This window comes from Lepus europaeus, chromosome 16 (assembly GCF_033115175.1).
Source record: "Lepus europaeus isolate LE1 chromosome 16, mLepTim1.pri, whole genome shotgun sequence".
Lineage (NCBI taxonomy): Eukaryota > Metazoa > Chordata > Mammalia > Lagomorpha > Leporidae > Lepus > Lepus europaeus.
The window spans coordinates 42,165,234-42,186,384 of record NC_084842.1 but is presented as its reverse complement, the minus strand read 5'-3'; the positions used below and the strand labels follow the sequence as shown (position 1 = coordinate 42,186,384).

Below are 21,151 nucleotides of genomic sequence, written 5' to 3'. Positions count from 1 at the left end.
TTTCTCTTTTGCAATACTAAAATTTAATGTTAGCTAGGTTAACACTTCTCTACTTCATCTCGAAGTCCTGTAGATTTAATTTTGTTAAACCCTCTTGATTCTGCCTATTTGCTTTCGATTGCTAGAATAGCTCCACTTAATTTGTCTTTCTAATTTCTCACCACTCCTCTCCAACTCATTTGTCAACTGAAGCCAGATAAGTATTATAAAAAAGCAAATCTGATTGTGGTCTATTCTGTGGTTATAATCCTCTCTGCTACCATCAGGACCAATATTTTAACTTATCTTACTATATTTCATGGTCATCCTTTCAATCTTATCACATTCTGATTTCAACACATACTGTTTGAAGTTGTCTTACTATGGGCTTTGGATGTGTTGTTCATTGCCTGGGAAACATACGTAGCCACCAATCACTGCCGTGTCCTTCATATCTCCAGTTGGGTTTCTTCTCAGATGTATTCCCTGGCCTGCCAAACTAGATAAAATGTGCTTCCCATGTGTGCTAAATGCCAGCTTCTAATTACTGCCATCACACTAATAATGAACCATTTTCTTCAGCAGATCACAATTACTGGGAGCCAGAGACCATGTATATTTTATTATTTGAATTCCTAAAACCTAATTGGCATTTTTAGTATAAAATTTGTTGGTTTATGTGTTGATTGAATTAATTGATGCATTCTAGCTGTTTAGAGTTGTTAAATGGACCTGAATGATACTGAACTCATGAATTATTGCCATATGAGCTTCTTCATATTAAGTTCTTCCAACAAAGGGAAACCATACACAAAGTTTTATTTACTAGGATTTGCAAAAATTTCTCATTCTGAACTTTCCCATCTTTAATTAATTACTGTGATTATTTTTGCCTTACAATGTTATTTCACTTGGGTGAAGTTTGAAGATCAAGCTTAACTACTAAGACAACCTGGATGAAGCTTTTGCTTTTTGTTTTCATGTATTTTATTTATTCTAAAAGAAAAGAAAGAATCCAATCTATCTTCTTTCTATTGGTTCACTCCCCAGATGCCTGTAACAGCCAAGGCTGGGCCAACCCAAAGGAAGGAGCCAGGAATTCAATCAAGTCCCCCATGTGTGTGACAGAGGCCCGAGTACATGAGCCATCACCAGCTGCCTTCCATCAGCAGAAAGCTATAATCAGAAAAGGAGTCAAGACTCAAACCCAGACTCTCTAACAGGGGATATGAGTGATCCAGGTGGCATGCTGACCAGTAAGCCAACTGCTCACCCATAAATATTTCTTAATAAAACAGCATAATAGATACTTTTTAGGCTCAAAGGGAAAGACTGAGTATTTACATGCCTGATAATACAGAGCTAAGTATGGTCACCTTTTTTGCTAAGTGGTATATTCTGCAATAAAGTTTTTATATTCTGAGAGAACTTTTTCCAGTTAATTTACGGAAGATAATAATTAGATAAGTAAACATTTTAAATTAAACTCAACAAAACAGTTATCCCCGGCGTGTCTTGTACCTGCTAACATGATTTATGTAAAGTATCTTTAGCCAATTTTCCAAATGACGCGGAAATCACTCAATAAGATATTCTTCTATTGTTAAATGTCAAGGACACAAAAATTCTATAATGCAAACCTTAAGGAACTTATAGAACTGAGATTCAAATATTCTGTAGCAGAATAAGAATAGAGTAACAATAATAATAATCCTTTCACGGTGGTGGGAAGGGAAATAGGTCCCTATCTTATTCAATTTAACACAGTGCATCCTAGATTTTTATATAAGATTAAACCATTAAACAAATAGCTAAATACATAGGCTTTTTTTAGAATTTGCTATAGAAAATAACAAGGTAAATACATAGTTTTTTAGATTTTATCATAGAAAATAACATAAGTGCAATTATTTTAAAAGCTTTTGAATTTGGAGCATCAAAAATTTCAATAAGTAATGAGAAATCAACAACATGCTAAAAATATTTGAAATATATGTAATGGATAAAGATTAACATCAGCATATCAGCATTTAAGGAACTACAGTACATTAATTAGGAAACTTTGAAAAATTGTAAATGGAAACTAAGCAAGACCATAGATGGAGTTACTATTCTTGTGTCTTGAATCCAATCTAATAAAGTTTTTGTCCTCAAATCTACACTGAAACAAGATGACCATCTGGGGTTTTAAACTATTTCATAATCCAATTGGAAAACAGACTACACTCCAGTTATTTCAAGCAGAGAAATGTTGATATAGTGATGGAAGAACTGAAAAGCCAAAAGAGCTGGGCCAGCACCGTGGCTCACTTGGTTAATCCTCCACCTGTGGCACCAGCATCCCGTATGGACGCCGGTTCTAGTCCCGATTGTTCCTCTTCCCGTCCAGCTCTCTGCTGTGGCCCGGGAAGGCAGTGGAGGATGGCCCAAGTGCCTGGGCCTTGTACCCACATGGGAGACCAGGAAGAAGCTCCTGGCTCCTGGCTTTGGATGGGCGCAGCTCTGGCCGTAGTGGCCATTTAGGGAGTGAACCAACAGAAGGAAGACCTTTCTCTCTGTCTCTCTGTCTCATGGTCTATAAAAGCTACCTGTCAAATTAAAAAAAAAAAAAAAAGCCAGAAGAGCTAGTTATGCAGTCTAGATAGTTGGCCATATCCAGGCGATATGGCCACCACGAGGGCTGGAAAGACAGAGCAGAAATGATATTCCCAGAGCCCAGCCAGGACAGGGAAACTGTACCATCTGCAGGCTCCCTGATAGTCTTGCCTATATTTCTAGTCTGAGCTTCTATCTCAAGTCCCAAGATGGGCTATGCTCTCCTCTTATTGAAAGTGTTTCTCTGCTTTGAACTCTCTTTCACTAGTTCTTGCTAACTCCTAATCAATGTAAAGGACTCTCTCCATTTCCATAATACATTTCTTGAGTCTGTGCCCTAAATAAGATCTTTCCATAATACTCTATGTTAATCCTCTATTTTAACTCTCACCCAATCTGATTGTAATTATAATTTAACTGTCTGTCTTCCAGGGTTGTAAATCCAAAATAACACAAGGGGGACATGTTCCCTGCTGTATGCTTGGTACATAAATCAATTTGGCATACAACATGAAAATCAATAAATAATTATTTATTAAATGAATTCTCAAAAATAAATAGTTGATACCTCATCAGCTTTCCTTTGAAAACCCACCTCTTGCTTCAATTCATATGGATCAGTTAGAACTGACTCCACTACCTCCTATTCTCCATTATTAATGGATGCACATATTTTTCAGATGTGCCCAAACTATATCCCTCTGACATAGCATTTGATTTAGGAATGGTCAGATGACCTCATTCCAAATGGACAAAAATGGATTCAATCTTAGGACTTTCTCTAAAGTTGCTATTTAGAAGGCATTCTTCTTATATTATGATTACTGAACTAAACCATGTTTGCCTGGAGCTGCTAGTAATATTATGCTACCAAGAAAGTAGAGTCTGCATCAAATAGAAATGAAAGCTTTGATGTGAAGCCAGAAAGGTGAGTGACTGAGTTTTGATGTTTGACATCTTCTGATCCTTTGAATCCATTAATGCCTAAAGCCAGATATACACCTGAGGATTCTGGCTACACAATCCAAAAAATTCCTTTCTGACATGAGCTTGTTTTACTTCCACCACTTGCAGTTGAAGAAAATTCACTTATTCCTGTATCAATATCCACATAACCAGTGCATGGGAGCTCTATATATCTATCTCTATCTCTTCTCCTTTCTAATAAAATAGAATATTAGGAAAAATCTTTATGTCTGACCCTCTTTTCACATATCTGAATTTAATCTTCCATCACATGTAGGCTTCATCTCATCTTCTATATGATCCATGACCAAAAAATCTTATTTTGTGTATTATTTTGTGTATTAGCACCTAAAGGAACTGTAATAGACTCTAGTGATGCAAAAGAACCAAGGTATTTCAGACTCTGGCATACCAGATATCACTTGCAGGGCATAAGCAGCATCTGGGAAACCAGCTGAAAATGCTAATGCAATTCCTCCACTCCCAAGACCTTCTGACAATGGTTCTGGAGGTGGGGCTCAAGAATCTGAATTTTTTAAATGAAAAATAAAATCTCAAGATGATTTTCTCAAGGTCATGTTCAAACTATGCCTAATTAAACTTCAGAGGGGAAAAATAGAAAGTATAGTACAGATTACAGAGCAAACACTAGTGTGGTCGGAGTTCATTAGCGCATGGGAGCAGGAAGGCTTAAGTTAGCCTTGGGAATCACAAAAGCTCACCTGAGGAGGGCATGTTTAAGCTGAGCCCTCAAGCATCCCTAGAAGGACACTCTGACAGAAAGATTGGGGGGACAGAGACCAAAGAAACTACCAAGAAAGAAGGATTAGAGTACACACGAGGTGCTGAGAGATTACCAGAATAGGTGTAGGACAGAGCAAATGGCATTACTGGCTCCTAGCTTTGACTATTGTGGACATTCGGTAAGTAAACCAGCAGAAGAAAATCTCTCTCTCTCTCTCTCTCTCTCTCTCTCTCTCCATTTCTCTGTGTCTCTGTTTCCTACCACCAGCCCCTATCACTATGCCTTTCAAACTAAAAATAAAAGTAAATAAATAAGTCTTTAAAAAAAAGAATGGGAAAAAAACAGAGAAAAGGCCTTTAAGCAGAGAAAACAGCAAACACCTAAAAAATGTCAAATGAATGAAGATGAATGGCCCTGGGAAGGAAGTTTCCTGAAGAGCTTTGGGATTAGGATGACCAATAAAATGATGCACTTAAAAAATATTGAGGCCTTGACAATGGAATATAAGAAAAAAAAAAACAATTCTGAGAAAGTTTGAAGGATATGATTTCAGGCAACTCCCCATTAAGAATGTCTTCACTCTGGGCCGGTGCCATGGCTCACTTAGTTAATCCTCCGCCTGCAGCACTGGCATCCCATATGGGCGCAGGGTTCTAGTCCCGGTTGCTCCTCTTCCAGTCCAGCTCTCTGCTGTGGCCCAGGAAGGCAGTGGAGGATGGACCAAGTGCTTGGGCCTCTGCACCCACATGGGAGACCAAGGAGGAAGCACCTGGCTCCTGGCTTCGGATTGGTGCAGCACACTGGCCATAGCGGCCATTTGGGGGGTGAACCAACGGAAGGAAGACCTTTCTCTCTCACACACACACTGTTTAACTCTGCCTGTCAAATAAAAAACAAATAATGTCTTCACTCTGATCAAGGAAAAGCTAGTCTTTTAGACATCCCATGTATGACCATCTGGGGGAATATTAACTGCTGTGGATTCTCTTGGCTAAGCAACTCTAGTATCCAGTGGGCAGTGAGAAAAAGAAGAGTTAGGTTGTTTGGCATAAAGATTAAGACAGCAGTTGTGATACCATATGATACATCAGAGTGTCCATATCAAGTCTCAATTCTGCTCCCAATTCAAACTTTCTGTTTACGTGCACCCTGAAAGGAAGCAGGTAATGGTTCAAGTTGAGTTCCTGCCACCCATATGGGAGATCTGGATTGAAGACCCATCTCTCTTCATCCTACCCCACCCCCAGCCATTGTAGCAGATAAGAGCATGCTCTCTCTCTCTCTCCCTCTCTCACCTTCCCTCCCTCCCTCTCTTGTTCCCTTTCTACTTCTCTAATACATAATTTATTTTTTAGAAAAAAGGACAAAAACACAGAAGTCTTTGAGGATTCACAATAGAGTGGGGATGGAAGGAAATGAGAATTAGTAAATGTGACCTCATTCTGTCACCCTTTGTTATGCAAGCATTTAGTATCTATCTAATAACTGCCAGAATCAGTGTGGGCTCTCACATGTATTAGCCATTTAGTCCTAATAATAGCTCAAATCACTTTTGCTTAATTCTATAGTCTCACATCCAAATAGCCATGCTCAGCTGTCTCACTTAGAACTATTCTCAGAATTTGTCATATGTTCTTGTGACCAACCTCAGGAGGATATTCATTCAAATCTGAATTCTCTGAATAACAAATGCAATCAAGCTTAGCAATTCTGATTTTAAAAAATTAAGGTTGACTTTTAATATATTAGTACCAACATTCACTAGATAGCTTGTGATGAATTCTAAGGGCAATTACAAAAGTTGTTTGGAGCAATGACAGTATTATTAGAATAAATACATTACCTTTGACAAGCTTGAAGGAGACTCTACTCACTTAGAAATCACATTTGTGGTAAAACAAAACAAAACAAAAAACTCCTTAGCTCATAACCATACCTTGATGGTGTCCCTTTAAAGATGGAGACAGAAAGATGTAGGTGAAAAATCAGCTCCACAGTCCATGAAGTACTCATTCCAGCATGATTAATGATCTAAAAGAGAAAAGCAGTCATCAATCATTTTTATTCCATTTTTTACTCCCTTGTCAAAAGAAATTGGAGGGCTGGTACTTGCCACCATGGTTACAATGCTTCTTGGGAGGCCCATAACCCATATCAGCATGCCTTGGTTTGAGTCCTGGCTCTGCTCTCTATTCCAGCTTCCTGTTCATGTACATGCTGGCAGGCATCAGGTGATGGCTCCAATATTTGTGTCTCTGCCACCCAGATGGGGCATCCAGAGTCTCCAGTGTCTGGCTTTGGCCAGGCCTAGCATTTCAGGAATTTGGGGAATGAACCAGTGTACCCAGCTTATGGATGATCTCTTACTTTTTCTCTCTCTGGTTTTCAAGAAATACATAAATCACATTTCTTTTTTTTATTATTAGGAGTACTCTCTTTATTTCTCTCTTTGGTTTCATAACACAAAAACATGCGCTCTATAAATAAAAAAAGATTTTCTGGGAAATAACAAATTGGGGATATGTGAGGAGAGAATTCCTACCTAGTCATATTTCTGTGGCCAAGTCGAGAGGCTGGTCTTCAGGTGCCATCTAACTGTGATCTTGGATGAAATCCAGAAGAGGTTTCCTATGTTATCCAAGAAGGTTAGATTCCTGAGGACAATAAATAACACAGTCCTCTGCTCGGAGCTAGGCTAGACCCCAAGGCCTACTGAGCACACTGTCTGTCTTGCCTCCTTATTAAATCTTTTCCACAATATTCATGGATGACGCATCTTCAAGGTGGCTTTGGAAATATTCCAACACCAAAGAGCCAGGCCAGCCATTTGACATCAATCACACTGAAGAACCTTCTGGGGAACGTGTAAAAATGGTGTGTGCTCGAGCACTGGTGCGATCTGACTTAGAAACACTGTACTCAGGTACTGCAGCGTAACTTTTACACCAGAAAGTGGGAGTGGACTTGGGGGAGAAGACCACTAGAAAGCAGCAAACCATGGAAAATGATCATCCCCAGTGGCAGAATCTAGCCAGCATCCCACAGAGCCAGCCAGGCCCATTCAGGAATCCACTGACCCCTTCCCAATCCAGGTTCATCAGTGCTGCTTCACATTCATAAATCACATTTCTTAAAAAGTATTTTTCAACCTCACCTTATCTTTGTAAGTATAGCCTCCATAAAAGGGTAGGAAAGCAACACATTTTGCCTCAAGAATCCTCAGCACACTCTTCAGGCTTTTTAGCAACATAGGAAAATCCCTGACTTCATGAAACAAGTAACTGTTGGCAATGCGGAAGCAGTGGCATTATAAAGGCATAGGTCAAATGAAATCACAGGCTTTTAGAACCCTCATGCCCAATTTGTTAATCTTCTGTTTTGTTCCAAAATCCTCTACAGTTTCTGACATCATTGATTATGGCTCCAACGAGAAGTCTGGTCAAAGCCAAGTTAACCATTTCCCAGTATTAGTGTGGGCCTATTTAAGGTTAGAAAGAATTAGACTATCTTCTGAGCTCTAAACCCTCCATTTAATTACAAAAAATATTACTCATTCATTTTACTCTTACTAAATATACTTTATTAATTATTAAACATTTCAGTGATAATAATTAGGCATCTAATACTGCTAATAAATTAAATATGCTTAAAAAATTTCAAATTTTTAAATTTCATCTTTGTAATACTTCATATAAATTTATATTTTGAACATATTTTTAAAGAACCTAAACTAGTACAGTATATATTATATGTAATTATAACATGTGTATATAATTTATTAATTATGTAAATATAGATGGTTCCTAACTTCTGATGGTTTGACTTACAATTCTTTTTTACCTTACAACAGTGTGAAAGCCATATACACTCACTAGAAACTGTACTTTGGACTCTGAACTTTCATCTTTCCTAAGGCTAACACAAGTGATATGAGCCTCTCTTGCAATCCGGGCAGTAATAGCAGTGGCCCTAGTTTCTAGTCAGTCATGAGATCTCATGAACTGGTACCCTAACAGCATACTGTGTTACTAAATAAAGAAGTTTAATTGCTTAAGTGTACTAAAAACATTTTTTCAAGATATTTTCTACTCATGATAGAGTTACTGGGACATAATCCCCCTATAAGATGAGGAGCATCTATATATAAGTACATACATAAATAGGCACATCATATATAAAATGTATGTGCATCTGAACATTTAATTGTAAAATGCATACACATTAATGTACACATATACAAATGGATGTTCATATGAACACACATTTAATTAAAAATACACACATTATAGATGCATGCTTAGACACTTCCTACTAAATGATAAAGCTCTTAGAAACTACTGACCTAAAGGGCCTGCTTCTAAGAGAAAACATAAAATTTAAGAGTGTGAGGGATTTCATTCCAATAATAGAAAATATTCTTCCAAAGCAAAGCAGAGAAAAAAATATTGGAGAAAAGATAGGTTTAATGAGAAAGGGTCAAATCTGACAATGTCTTATATGTAGAAATGTGGAGGTATTATATGCAAATGATCATCTTGAGGGACTTGACAGCACTGTCCCAGAACCTGGGCAGTGCAGTCACTGGTCTTGCACATCTCAGCTATTGTGAGAAAAAACTTACCACAGCCCTTCTCACTAGAGTCTGATGAGGAGTTCCCACCTACAAAACCTTCTATGGAACTGAGGAGCCAAGTGAGTCCAGAAACAACTCTGACCAAGTGAAGAAAAAAAGCCACCTTCCAGCATCCAAACAGCAACAAGTCCATAGGGCACAGTGAGACCCTGAGCATTGGGCAGAGCAAAAGAAAAGCTTCTAACTCTGTACTTGTTGCAGGTGACATATAGCAGGACGAGTGTCTGATTCCTCAGAACTGGGACAGTGATCTAAAATATCCACAATGCTTGAATAATTAAAAACAAATTTAGAAATTGTAAGAATGTGATCAGAAAATGTGTAACTTGCCTTCCATAATGAGATTCCCTGACACACCAAGATGCCAGCACAGTGGATAACCAAACCTCAATAAACTCATAGTCTAGCAGAGAAGGTGTTCTATCCCACGATGGCCCTGAGGAGACTGCATCAAAACTTTTCTCTCCCTGCTCCAATACACACTCATTCTCAAAGGATGACCTCATTTTTCACTCCACTGTAAAAGAAGGCGGCAATGAAGGAAGAGTATATTCCTCTCACCAAAATTCTAAACCTACAGTATCCATGCCCATTGTCCCCACCTTCACCATTCTTCCTTTGGAAAAAAATGGCTTCCTCTCTGATGAATTTTCTTGCACCTAAGATCTGGAATTTATCACCTCTTGCTTTCTCAAAGACTTAGCCTCTTCTTTCTCCCTTTATCTGCAACCTGCATTAACCTCAGTCAGGCCATTCCCATTGGACATAAACATGCCTATCACTCATTAAAAAAAAAAAAAATCATCAGCGCTTACACTTCCTACTGCTATCAGCTCAATTTCTCTTGTTACTCCATAGGAAATCTTGAGGCATGGTCTATTGGTTTCTCTGCTTCCTTGCCTCCCACTCACCTTCAGCCTTATGCTGTCCATGGACATCATGTTTCCAAATCCAATGGGCACTTCTGTTTTGTTGTTTTACCTGCTTCTTCAGCAGTACATCACCCTTTCACTATGGCTTGCTTCTTAGAACATTATTCTGTTTCTGCTGAGAATGTCTATTGGATTTGTTTCACTCAGAGTTCCTTCTCCTCTGGTAACCATACCTTAATTTTGTTCCTTTCTCCTTCTCTTGGTCATATCATTTCAAATATAGATAATCCCCCTACTCCAGGCCTATTCAATAAATAATAGCACAGAATGTTTCTATAGGCAAGGCACTGTTCTAAACACTTTTAATTCACTTAATAGTTATAAAGATTTTATGAGGTAAGTACTGTTAGCCATATTTCAATGATTATGGATTAGAACCAGAGAATAATTAACTAGTCCAAGTTCACACAGCTAATAAATGATGGAGATGAGTTGAATTCCATGCTCTCAATCACTGTTTCTCACATTCCCTGATCACAATCAATTTAGGGATGAATATTAAGAAACAGATTCTCTTACAATTGAGTTCATAAGCAAGAATATTGTGTGACCATGTGAAAAGACTCAGCATAAAAATAAAGGAGACAGAGCTAAAAATAATAACAAATGATATCATTTGAGCACTTAATCTAGCCATGCCTGAAGCCAATAATATTGATTTTTCAATTACACAGTTCAATGAATTCTCATTTTTGCTTAAGCCTACTAAGACTTTTTGAGGCGTCACTTACCTACAGAATGCAGTGATTAATAGTGTCTACAACAGCACACTCCTCTGTTCTTTCTACCTCACAGGCTCATCTTTGTCAGTCTTCCTTGCCAGTTCCTCCTCTAGCAGGCCATTAAAGGATTGTATTCCTTGCTTTTTAATGCACAAATCTATCTGCTTTTCTATTGCTTCTTTAAGATTTATTTATTTGAAAAGCAGATTGATAGAGGGAAAGGAAGAGAGATGGTCCATTCGCTACTTCACTCCCCATATGCCTGCATCAGCCAAATCTAGGCCAGGCTAAAGCCAGGAGCCAAGAACTCCATCCAGGTCTACCAAATGGGTGTCAGGTGCCCAAGCATTTAGGCCATCTTCAGCTGCCTTCCCAGGTGCATTAGCGGGAAGCTGGATGAGAAGCAAAGTAGTTAGGACTCAAACCAGTGCCAGTTACGGGATGCTGGTATCACAAATGGGTATTTAATCTGCTTTGTCACAATGCAGCCCCTCTCCTTTGCTGTTTCAATTCCCTCCCTAAATAAGTTAATCTAACCCTGTATTTTTTATTTTTCATCTTATTTGAATGGCAGAAAGAGATCACTCCCCAAATGCTCACAATAGCTTGGACTTGCCCAAACCAAAGCCAGAAACCTGGAAGTCCCTCCAGGTCTTCAATATGAGCGGTGGGACCAAAGTACTTAAGTCGTCATCTGTTATCTCTCGGGATATGCACCAGTAAGAAACTGAACCAGAAATGGAAAAACTGAGACTCCAACCAAGTACTCAGACATGGCATACAGCTGTTCCAAGTAGCAACTTATCCTCTTCACCAAACACCTGCCCTCAAACGCCATAATATTGATGGTTAAATACACATGGGTGGTCCCTAAATACATTTATCAAATTCAGATGTCTCCAAACTACCGTCTACCAACTGCCTGTTTAACACCTTCAGCTGCACATGTCATAGCATCACATAAAACCGAATTTTTCCCATTTTAAACTCTTCCTACTCCAGTCTTCCTTATCTCAGGAAACGTCTTTCCCAAGAGCCTGGTTGCTCCAACCAAACATCTTCAAATCATGGGTTCTATTTTATATATTAAAATATCAAACCCTTTCATTGATGTCCATGCTCATTGCTACCACCCTCGTCTACTCTCACCCCTTTCTAATTCATCCAGTACATGGAAGTCATACGGGTCTTTTAAAAATGTAAATCAAATCATCTCCTTCCTTTGCCTAAAATTCTTTTTTTAAAATATTTTTTATTTATTTATTTGACAGAGTTATAAACAGTTAGAGATGGAGAAAGGTCTTCCATCCGATGGTTCACCCCCAAATGGCCGCTACGGCCAGAGTTATGCCAATCTGAAGCCAGGAGCCAGGTGCCTCTTCCTGGTCTCCCATGTGGGTACAAGGCCCAGGCACTTGGGCCATCCTCCACTGCCCTCCCGGGCCACAGCAGAGAGCTAGACTGGAAGAGGAGCAACCGGGACTAGAACCTGGTGCCCATATGGGATGCTGGTGCCACAGGTGGAGGATTAACCTAGTGTGCCACCGTGCTGCCCCCCCCCTTACCTAAAATTCTTCAGTTGGTCCTCTTTACTCTTGAAGCATAATCCAAACCCTATTTCCATTTTCATTAAGGCTCCATCTTCTCTGGACCTTCCAACCTAGTTCCCTGCACATCACTTTCTACTAACTCCAAATACTTAGCCTCCCTGGCCTGTTTTTCAGCCTCAAACACAATAGTTACATCCTACCTCTTATCCTTTCCACTTGCCATTTTCTCCGCCAGGAAGGCACCTCTTACAGCTCTTCACCACGAAATGTCGCCTTCCAGGAGCTGCAGCACGCTTCATTGTTCTCCTCCCACGAAGACCTGAGTGCTGACACCTACGTTTCTTTAGCCAAAGGCCTTCCTCTGGCTTCTAAATCTTCTGCCACACATATAGCAGGCAGGAAATGCCAAGGAACATCTTCCTTCCTACCCTCTGTCTTGAACAACACTCAACCAGCCACTGACTGGTGAGTTTCTAAGTTCCCACTCCCCTCAGCTGGCATAACTTAGGGGCTATTAGTCAACACCACTTGCGGGAGTTCTCCAGGGCACGCAGCTGCCGTTGCCTAAGTCATTACCTGGTAAAGCACGCTTAACTGGTGCTTTCCTTTCTTTGTTCCACACACTGCCCTTCTGGGATTCCTGGTATTGCCTCCCAAATGAACCACTTGTGCCTAAACTATTGTTTTTTTTAAAGATTTGTTTATTTTACTTGTAAGTTAGAGTTACAGAGAGAAGGAGAAAGAGATTTTCCATGTTCTGGTTCATTCTCCCAGATGGTTGGAATGCCTCTGGCTGGGCCAGACTGAAGCCAGGAGTCAGGAGCTTCATCCAAGTCTCCTAAATGGGTGGCAAGGGCCCAGACACTTTGTCCATCTTCTGATGCCTTCCCCAGGCCATTAGCAGGGAACTGGATCAGAAATGGAGCATCTAGGACTCAAAGAACCCATGTGAGATGCTGGTGTTGCAGGTGGAGGCTTTACTCATTAAGCCACAATGACAACCCCTAAAACTAATTTCTTGAAAGTCATCAGTTAATTTCCAGATTAACTCTACTTTCCTGCTATTTTTCTCTTCCTGTTATACTACAAAGGTTTGGGTCTGACAGACTGCACAGTAAGTCCCTGTAACTAACTACAATAGTGCTCTTGACTCTGAGGGCTACTTTTCTGTCTCCTTCACTGTGTCCCTATCCTTGAGTAATATTTTCCAAGGTTCTGTCTTGGTCTTCAAAGCCCCGAATGTGACCAAGGAGCCATCAATAGGAGTTTGACTATTATGTGCAGTATGAAGAGCAGTCTGAGGTGGTAAGGATGAAATGGCAGTCAGCAAGTAAGTGTGGCTGTGACAATACACAGAAGAAACAGTGACATTTCTGCATGTATAAAACACTCTGACTTTGCTGAATGTATGCAGGTAAAAAATAGATGTAAACAAACATGTCTTACCCCACACACATACACCCTCTCCCAACCATCAGTTTAGTTTCAAAATCTTTACTACATAGATATTTAATTTGTTTTTTTAATCTTTGGATTAAACCCTCACTGCACTGTTTATGTGAAAAAGAAGGTGGAGTACAGAATCTATATAATATAGGTGGGGGAAATGACTATCTATAGTCTTTACTTGATTTATGATTTTATCAATTTCTCTTTATATAATAGCTTGCTGTGAAACAGGTAGTAATGATTTTTGTAAACCACTCAGGTTTTGGAATTTTGGATAAGATATTTGTCCTAATAAGGTAAGATCCTTTTGCCCAGTGGAGTTCTAAGTGAGGTTAAGAACCCAAATTCCAGTAATAGACACATTTAGCTTCTGTCCTTAATCTGTTACATCCTACATGCATGACATTGGACAAGTGTCTTGATTTTGCAAAGGTTCAGTATGTGCATGAAAAGAGTTGTGTGTTAGAATTGGGATTTAAGGTTATTTTTACAGCTTTATTGAGATATATTTCACATGCTATAAATTTCATCTGCTTAAACTGTACAGTTCAAGGGGCTAGCACTGTGGCGTTGTGGGCTAGGCCTCTGCCTACACTGTTGGCATCCCATATGGGTGCCAGTTCTAGTCCCGGCTACTCCTTTTCTGATCCAGCTCTCTGCTACGGCCTGGGAAAGTGGTAGAAGATGACCCAAGTGCTTGGGCCCCTGCACCTACATGGGAGACCTGGAAGAAGCTCCTGGCTCCTGGCTTCAGATCAGCTCAGCTCCAGCCTCTGAGGCCATTTTGAGAGTAAACCAGCAGATGGACAATCTCTCTCTCTCTCTCGCTCCCTCTCTCTCTAACTCTGCCTCTCAAATACTTTTTAAAAATCTGTACAGTTCAATAGTATTTACTATATTAACAGAGCTGTACAAATCATGACATTCTAATTTTAGAACATTTCAATAATCCAAAAGGAACCTCAGATGCATGAACGGGTGACCTCTAACCCTGCTCCCCCTGCTTCACTCCAGCCCCAGACAGCTATAAGCCTACTTGCTGTCTCTACGTATTTGCCTATGATAAGCACTTCACTGTAACTTTGCATAATATGTGACCATTTGTGGCTGGCTTCTTTCACTGAGCAAAATTCTCTCAAGTTTCATCCATACTGTAACACATATCAGAACTTTCTTTTTTAAGACTGAAAATCTCTTTTATATACACACCAATTGTGTTTACCTACTCAGCAGCTGATGGAGTTTGAGTTTTGTTTGCTTCTTGATAATTATGAATAAATCTGCTATGAGCAGGCACATCAATGTACAAGTCTTTATGGACATGTGGACATATACTTTAATTTCTCTTGGGTATAAACCTGCAGTGGAATTGCTGGATCATATGAAACTGCCAAACTGTTCTCCAAAGTGGCTTCAGCATCTTACATTCCCACCAGCAGTTGCATGATGATTGCAATTTTGCCACATTCTACCAACATGTTATTTTCTGTCTTTTGCATTTTACCAGTTTTCTTGGGTGAGAAATGGTATCACACTGTAATTTCATTTATATTTCCCTAATAATTGCATTTAGTGCCATTTTTCACAGGAATTTGTACTTCTTTGGAAAATGCTTATACAAACCCTTTGCCACTTTTTAACTGGGTAATTTATATATGTGGATTACAAATTCCTTATGAAATATGGGATTTATATGCATTTTCTACCATTGTGTGGATTATCAATTCAGTTTCTTCATGGTATCAGCAGTCTAAAAGTTTACATGGGCTGGCGCCATGGCTCACTTGGTTAATCCTCCGCATGCAGCGCCAGCATCTCATATGGGTGCTGGGTTCTAGTCGGTTGCTCCTCTTCCAGTCCAGCTCTCTGCTGTGGCCCACAAAGGCAGTGGAGGATGGTTCAAGTCCTTGGGCCCTGCACCCACATGGGAGACCAGGAAGGAAGCACTTGGCTCCTGGCTTCGGATCAGCACAGCTCGCTGGCCGTAGCGGTTATTTAGGGGGTGAACCATCGGATGGAAGACCTTTCTCTCTGTCTCTCTCTAATTCTGCCTGTCAAATAAAAAAAAAAGTTTAGAATGTTTATAAATTGATTTTCATTTATTGAACTTATATTCTGCTACATTGATGAACTTCTTAATTAACTCCAATAACGGATTCCTGATAATATTCTACACACAAAATTATATATGAAATTATCTGCAAAAAGACATAATTGTACTTTTTCCTTTTCAACTGGATGCCTTTTATTTCTTTTTCTTGATTAATTGCCATCTCTTTAACTTCTAGTACACTATTTACCAGACAAGGCAAAAGCGGCCTCCTTGCATTGCATCTGATCTGAGAAGACATTTGGCAGTAAGAATGATCTAGCTGTGTACTTTTCATAAGTGCCCCTTATCAAGTTGAGAAGTTCCCTTGTGCTCCTACCTTTTGAGCATTTTTATGATGAAAAATATTGAATTTCATCAAATACTTTAGGAGAAGGTAAGTGTGTTCCACACAAAATAGGAGGAGTCAACTGACCCTTTGCTGAAAGCAGAATCTGGTAAACAAAAGACTCAGACTGAAGTGAAGGACAGAAGGGAGATGCATGCATTCTTTTCTCCTGCTGTGGTGATAAAGTAGGCTCCCAGGTGAAACAGCAAAAAAATGGTGAATTCTGTGATAGTTCTGGGTCCCTGGATGACTGTATGGAGAGAGAGCTCCCTGACAATAGTCCCTGCCAACGTGTCGTCGACTCATAGCAAGACCAATGTCCTGACTGGTACATAGTCACCGACTCTCATTTTCAAGACTCTCCCGCAAACTGAGAATCGTCTTGACTTGCTTGCCATAATGATACCATGTAGGAGAGGAAGCTCATAAATCAAGCATAACATTGCAATGCAGAAAAAGTCCAATTTGGTCACCTGAGGGTCACAGACACACTAGCATCCATTAAAATGCCTATCTGATTGATATCAGTATAACTATTTTATACTGTTTTCCTTTGGGTAGGTAGTATTGTTTGCATGGTATGCAATTTTCCATTTTTTTCTATGTCTGAAAATTTTAGTCTTCATTTCTTTATTCAATATATTTGTTTCTTTGAACCTTAAGTACAGTGCTTACAGAAAGCATACAGTTGGTTGTACCATTTGTTTTATTAAACCCATTCTGGGGGCCGGTGCTATGGCGCAGAGGGTTAACGCCCTGGCCTGAAGCGCCAGCATCCCATTGGGGCACAGGTTTGAGACCCGGCTGCTCCACTTCTGATCCAGCTCTCTGCTATGGCCTGGGAAAGCAGTAGAAGATGGCCCAAGTCCTTGGGCCCCTGCACTCGCGTGGGAGACCCGGAAGAAGCTCCTGGCTCCTGGCTCCCGCCGTTGTAGCAAATTGCAGAGTGAACCATCAGATGGAAGACCTCTCTCTCTCTCTCTCTCTCTTTCTTTCTCTCTTTGCCTCTTTTCTCTCTGTGTAAGTCTGGCTTTCAAATAAATAAATAAATCTTTAAAGGAAAAAAAACTCAATTTGCCAGTCTTTCTGCCCTTTGATTGATATGTCTAATGTATCTACATTTGATATAGTCACTGACAATGTAGAATTTCTTTATGATTTTGTTATTTTTATGTCTTTCTTTGTCCTCTGTTCCTCAATTTGTCTTCTTTTGTGTTTGATTTTTTCAGCACTTTAATTCCCTTCAATTCATTTGCTACATATTTTTAAATATTATTTTTAGCAGTTGCTCTAAGAATCACTATTAACATCTTATATAATGTAGAAAAATTAATTCCAATTTTAATGTTATAGAAAAACTTATTCTGTTATAGCTCCATTCTCTTCCCTTTCTTTTGTGCTATTATTGATCCCACACATCACATTTTTATATGTTCCTGGGGTTACAATAAACACTTTTATAATTGCCATTTTATGTGCTTAACTTTTAAAAGAGGACAGTTACAGATAAATGTATATTTATGCTACCTTTCATCAAGCCATCATTTACCTTTAGTGTATTTCTTCATAACAATTTGATTTCTTGTACATTCATTTCTAGCCTCTAGGAGATACTTCAGTATCTCATGTAAGGTAGATCTGCGAGTAGCTACTTCTTTTTTTCATTTTTCCAGAAATTTCTTTTTTGCTTTTGAAGAATAACATCTGATGTGGGATTCTTGGTTGAGAATCTTTTTTTCTTTCCACACATTTAAAATGTTACCCCTACTTGTCTTCTAGCCTCTACTTTTCCCAATGAGAACTCAGGAGTTAATCTCATTAAGAATGTCTAATACAAGATACATCATTTTTCCCTTGCTACTTTCGATATTTTTAAAATTTTCTTTCTTTCTTTAACTCAACTATGAAAGGTTTATATATGAATATCTTTGAGGTTGTTGTACTTGGACTATATTGAAATTTTTGAATGTGCTTATTAATATTTTTCATCAATTGAGAATGTTTTGGTCATTATTTATTCAATGTTTTCTTCCCTTCTCCTTCTGTTATGATATTTTCATTACGTAGATGTCTATGCTATTCACAACTCTCTGACACTGACCATCTCTCCTTTCTCTTTCTTCTTTCCATTCTTAAGACTGCATGATTTCTATTGACGTTTCTTCAAGTCTACTACTTTTATTTATAGGCTCATAGCTTCTATTACATTGTCAGTTTTTCTCTTCTAATAGTGACATTCAGTAGTAAATAGTAAATCTAATGTCTCAGCTTCCTCAGAGACTTATTATAAAAGACAATTTTTTTAATAAAAGTTGAACTTCTTGAATATCATGTAGCATCTGTGATATCAGTCCTCTATCCATCCCTAAATTTTGTTGCTGTTTAGCCAATTTCCTAGATTCTATGATCCCAAATGTATGTGACCTCTGAGTTCTCTGCTAGAATTTTGTTCAATTTTTGTTTCTGTTTTTAAACCTGACTTCATAGAAGTCACACCTGGCTTGGTATAAGCCAGAAAAGGATTAGTCAGATTTCCTTCAGTGAATTGTCTTTAAATCTTTCACCTGTGCAAAGGGTTCCAGGGTAAGAAGATGGTTCTTCAAGCAATTTACAAGGAATCCTTAGCTTTTGTTTCTTACTTGTTCAAAGTCAGCCAGCAGTGAATGATTGATACATTCTCCTTACCCAGGTTTTTCCTGCCATTTGTTCAGATCTGTACATGTGCAGCTTTTTAGACCCACAGGAATATGTCTGAGCGTTTTAAAGTTCCTATGGTTGTCCACTTCTTGAGGATTTCCTTTTAAGTTACACAGCTGGATCTTGTTTGCCCAACCGAAATCACAGCCTCAGGCAGTAGAGAAGTTGCCAGCAATTTGCTATTGTTTTAGCAATATCCTGGGGGCGGGCTTCCCCCTAAACAAACACACACACACACACACACACTTCTAAGTCCAACAAATAGCCATCACTTTCTAAGCATAGCAATTTCTCAGGATATTTCAAGTACAGGCAAAATATTAACTGTGTTCCAGGGAATTATGCTTTTAACAAAACTCCACAGGTGATCAGATCCTCCCATTATCTGTAATAGTATTGATATTTATGTACCACACTGCTGTTCTGGCCTGGAAGGGGAAAACCAATAGCCCCCAGTTAAAATGTCCCAGGTCCTGTTTCACTGTTTTTGGTAATTTCCCTTACACATATAATTTTCAGTCAATGCTGTCGCTCTGGTTATTATCAGGTTTCTGAAGTGTCTGCTTTTTAGTTACTTTACTCATATTTGTGTTGTTTTTGAGAAAGAGGAAGTTCACTGAGATCCTTATTCCATCACTCCAAAGCTGACACTCTAGTTCATTTCTCTCCCAACTACTAGAAACTTCTGTCTTGTTGTTATATTGTTTCACTTACTAAGAGATCCTCTGGACTATTTCTTTTACCCAAAATTCAGGATTGATGCATGCATATATTTTAAAAGACCACTGGAGAAGTGAGTTCAGAAGGGTACAGAGAATTGTACCAGACAGGTATATCAATATGTATCTCTATATTTAGGTAGGTATAGATGATTTCCTTGCCTTATTCTAAAAATGAATTAACAGAATAATAGGCTTTTTGACTATGAGAGTATCAGGTGACAAAACCATCTGGAATAATTTAGCAGCTGATGGCAAACTTGGGCCTAAAGGTTAAAATATGCCTTGATGACAGAGGATGTAAGAACATGATCACGAAGCAACTTCATTTTTTAAAAAGATTTTATTTATTTTATTTGAGAGTTAGAGTTACAGACAGACAGAGAGACAGAGAGAGGTCTTCCATCTGCTGCGACAGCCGGAGCTACACCGATCCAAAGCCAGGAGCCAGGAGCTTCTTCCTGGTCTCCCACGTAGGTGCAGGGGCCCAAGGACTTGGGCCATCTTCCACTGTTTCCCCAGGCCATAGAAGAGAACTGGACTGGAAGAGGAGCAACCAGGACTAGAACCAGCACCCATATGGGATGCTGGCGCCACAGGTGGAGGATTAACCTACTGCATCATAGCACCAGCCCCAAAGCAACTTCATTTTTATCTCTTGCTCTTCCTTCAGTGGTAGTTACCAGTGAGTCATGTTCCTTTGCCATCGGATGAAAACTTAGTTAGCTCTTCCTTTCCCCCACCTGTGACATCTCTAATACTTTATAGTAATAACAAATATATCATGAGTTGAAGTCACATTCTAATTCTTAATTAAAATTATCCAGCCTAATTATATGCTTCGATCAAAAACAGGACATCCTCACACTTTTCCCAGGCTGAGTCTTATTCAAGATGGAGCTTTTGTCTTCAGGATAAGAGATTGTGGTTAAGTTTCTTTTTCTTTCTCATTTTTAACCCTCTCAGACCAGCTGCTTCTTCTGACTCCTTCCTTTAAGGTCAAAGGAAAAGAGAAAGAAAAGCAGTGAGAATAAAAATGTTCTCATTTGACGAGCGCCATCAAAAGCTGCCTTTTATCCAGCAGACAGCTCACTCCAGGTCTTTTTCCTGTGATGTTTTCATGTTCATTTGGATTTTTTGTGGTACGCTGTCTCCAGTGCTCATGCTAATCACCTGCTGCTTGCAGGACATTTTGCTAGAGATCTCAGCCTTTGAAAGAAAAATCCTTGGAGGCCACTTGCCTTTCTACAACTGCACTGTTCCAAATTGCCCTACTTGCCTCACCTCAAAGAGAAGTTCTTACGAATAATCCACTTATGTTACTGCCTTCCATTGTTGCCTTACTATTCAGGCATTAATCCTTGACTGTTGGATGTATTATAAGCTTCTCACAGAACATCACATGCTCTTGATATCCTAGTGTCATCTGCTGTCATCAGTATTTGATTACATGTGAAATTCCAGCTGCTGCAATAATAACTCATAGTAGTTGACATTCACTGAGAATTTTCTAGGTATTGCCCAAGTGCACATTTATTTATTACACATAGATTTTTAAACTTTACATACATTATCACATACAAGTACCTTATGGGGCAAGTAAAGCAAACCATAGGGTAGGTAATACCTCCATTTTATTTGCCTGAAATATGAGTTCCAGGGAATTTAGGTGACTTGTCAAAGGACATCAGACCAGTGGGTAACAGAATCATGTTTTAGTTCAAAA

The 21,151-nt window shown here is 39.1% G+C and overlaps 1 protein-coding gene across 8 annotated transcripts in view; it reads right to left on the bottom strand.

Moving 5' to 3' along the window:
• The window catches only part of ADAM28 (ADAM metallopeptidase domain 28), a 790,284-nt gene that overhangs the window by 369,508 nt on the left and 399,625 nt on the right, over positions 1 to 21,151 (bottom strand). For 7 of the 8 annotated variants that reach the window (XM_062212787.1, XM_062212784.1, XM_062212785.1 and 4 more), the window contains 2 exons: positions 15,356 to 15,622; positions 6,222 to 6,316 (listed from right to left, as the gene is read on the bottom strand). The gene's annotated coding sequence lies outside the window, so the exon portion shown is untranslated. The remainder of the gene's footprint in view (positions 1 to 6,221; positions 6,317 to 15,355; positions 15,623 to 21,151) is intronic. The other variant, XM_062212788.1, reaches the window with a different exon arrangement.